At 40.9% G+C, this 3,177-nt stretch overlaps 1 protein-coding gene across 1 annotated transcript in view; it reads left to right on the forward strand.

Annotated features, from left to right (window-relative positions):
- LOC118325467 (leucine-rich repeat transmembrane neuronal protein 4-like) overlaps positions 1-3,177 on the forward strand; it is a 52,146-nt gene that overhangs the window by 11,519 nt on the left and 37,450 nt on the right. The window lies entirely within an intron of this gene.

Raw genomic sequence — 3,177 nt, forward strand, 5'->3', positions numbered from 1 at the left:
GGCAATTTTGTCATTTTATTTAGCTAATTTAATGGTCTGAAGAACAAGAGCCGCTGCTCAGTACACGAGTGAGAGGAAAAACAGCTGTAGAGTCAGAATATTGTCACATCTAACTGCAGTGAATTAATTTAATTTATTTCAGCTAGGGCTGCCCAATATGGTAAAAACATCACAGTGTGATTATTTTGAAAGATATTGTTACGCAATATACATATTGCACTGAAAGGAAAAACTATTAAAGTCATAATTATGTGACATTTTCTTGGGTTTGTAACAAACATGTTTTCTTACTTCTGGAGAACAAGAATGGTAGACCAGGACATCTCTGCAGCAATACAGTCCTTCATTGTGATGCTGTTTGTCACACATTTTAGCTTTATCAAACAACTGCAGCTTCTGCGATTTGCATATTGCATTTGGCCATATTGCAATTTCGATAATATTTCCATTAATTGTGGAGCCCTTTAACAGCACACATTTAGGATAAGACACCTAGGGTTGGGCAATTGGACGAATATATCGGCTATCAGTGGTTGTTTGTCATTCAATGGTCTGCCTCTGAAGAATGAGCTGTAGAACCAGTGTATTGTCACATCTAACTGCGGTGAATTAGGGGTTTATTTCTGCTAGTTTGAGGAATAACAGCAACAAGGTGATTCTCGGAGGCTCCAACCAGGACTCTGACCCTTGGGTGACACCCAAGTTGGTGATTGTTGGAACAGTAGAGATAATAAAGTAATATTTTTTATTTTTTGTTTTATCTGTTTATGGCAAGTTTGAATGAAGCTTTGTTCGATAAAAGAGAGAAACTTAGGAGGAAAATATGTGTTTTTATATATTTTATTTTCATTTCTTGACATTTTGTGAGTGTATTTTGTTTATTAAAGCCACATTGCCCCCAACCCTAAATACAACACAACATCCTGTGTGACAAGTGACTCATCATTCCTGCCTTTAGTTATTCCATAACACATCCTTTGCCATTAATTCTCATTTTGCTCGGTCGTCCTCTTGTTTGTCGGAATCGAAAATTACTGTAGCCGCAAGACTGGATGGCAGTGATCCATGGGGCGCGCAGAAGAAGACTACTTAGCTTTTATCATACCTGATGATTTTGTGAAAAATGGGACTCTGGTTAAGTCCATTCAGACTGAACTGCAGCAAAATGCAGGAAGAAGCAGCCTTTTAAGTGAATTGGCTGTAATGGCTGTTACACAACATCATTTTTTAGTGTCATGTATCACTTATCATTTTGTAAGTGGTGATATGAAAAAATAAAATCACTCGATAGATTTTTTTGTATGATCAAGCTCATCACAGTGGCTTTGTTTGGTGGGGACCTGTTGGAGGGTAACACGTATATAATTATGGAAGTTTGTTTTTTTGCTAGTTTCTTATTGTTTCTGCAAAGCAAAATAAAGTCAACTCATACGTGGATACTAGACTCTAAATATGCTAAAGAAAGACCTGAATCACACGGTATATCTCCCCCTGTCGTTGCAGTCAAGGCTGTGATTTCATGCCAAGGTAAAACGTTGCAGTGGGATTCATTAGCACAAATGCACATAATCAGACCTCAGACCTATCTTTGGTGTTAAGCACCTCTCAGGCTGCTCTGTGCGTGGGGTGAGATCCATCCCCCCTCCTCCCCCAAATAAACACTCTCCGCAGTGTGTGCGATCCCCGGCTTTTGACAGATGTTCCTCTCGGAGGTGTGATGTCTGCTCTGGCGAGGAGGTGGAATACATTTAACAAACTTAGCAGCAGGGAGAGGCAACACCAGACCAAGCAAATAATAGCCTGTAATCTAACACAGCTCGTTCAAATGAATACAGCAATTCTGCTGTTTGATAGTAATTAATATGAGCATCTCCTCTTTCATCCAATTGATGTTTTCATGATTTTATTATTCTCATTATGATGTGCTAATAGCACATGCCCCAGCCTGCTAATAGCTTAATCTGACACAGGCGGAAAATATGATGTTCTTCCTCCACGCTTCGACACAGACAATATTGAATTTCACTCTGGGTTGGATGGACTTATTTACAGAACATATAGGATGAACTGCCGTTTGTGTGTCTGACTGATCATTACAGACGCACTCCGAAGCCTAAAGCCAGACGATGGTGATAGTCAGCGGTGGATCTCTGAGAAAACATTTTGTGGCCGAGGGAAAAGAAATGAAAGTCATCGCTTTGTCGACCTCCAAACCTCCACTTTAAATTGAGGTCAGCGTTGATTGACAACATCATTAACTCCGATATGCACTTGATATTACACGATAACCTAGTCCTTCACTTAAGCCCAAGATCAAATTAATTTGTCTGTAATATACAAATCAGGTGAGCCCGTGAGTTTTAGGACAATACAGCACAAATATAACAAGGAACCCTGGAAAATTATGAGAAAGGAATCGTTTTTTTAGCCAAACTAATTTGGGCACAAATGAAAAAGACCACAGAGATAAATCAAACTAATTCATTCCTTCCCATCACAGAGTCTCCAGTGGTCCTCCCCTCCTGCAGCCACACATAAACCATGATGAATATTTAATGTGATATTAAACTTCTCTTGTGTTCGAGGCCATTTTGTTCAGGCACCGGTGAATCAGCTGAAGTAAATTCTGAGCTAATTAGAGAACAGAATATGTTCTGATAGAAAACCCTTTCTGATAATGGAAACCTCACTTTCCAGTCAGTGAAAACAGCTGATGTCAATAATCAGCTAGAAACAACAACAAAACCAGGCCGTGGGTCGGGTCCAAGTCTGACCTTATCCTGACGTCACCCATCGGTTTGTGGAGAACTGCTTTGAAGCCTTGTGTTTGGCGTTACGGCCGGCGCCAGCGGAGGTGACGTACTGCGAGTTGAGCTGCTCTCATTGGTTTCCACTTGTCTGTAGCAGGAAACAATGGCGGCTCGCCTGCTCACACACGATCTACAGAGGCCGTGGGTCGCCTTCAGTGGAGGCCGCCCTGTTGAATCGCCATGTTTCTACAGTAGTCTAGAAGGGACAAACCAAACACTGGCTATAGATTTTGCATTTACACTAGATGGCTTTTAGGAATGGTTCCAGTAGGAACTTTTACAGTTTGTTTCACCCAAAAGAGGGCGCTGTCTGTAGTTCACTGAACGGCCACTGGTTCAGTACTTCAGTATGTATTACTGCAGTATT

Source organism: Morone saxatilis, unplaced genomic scaffold (assembly GCF_004916995.1).
Source record: "Morone saxatilis isolate NCDOM2014 unplaced genomic scaffold, NCSU_SB_2.0 Contig16, whole genome shotgun sequence".
NCBI classification, from domain to species: domain Eukaryota; kingdom Metazoa; phylum Chordata; class Actinopteri; family Moronidae; genus Morone; species Morone saxatilis.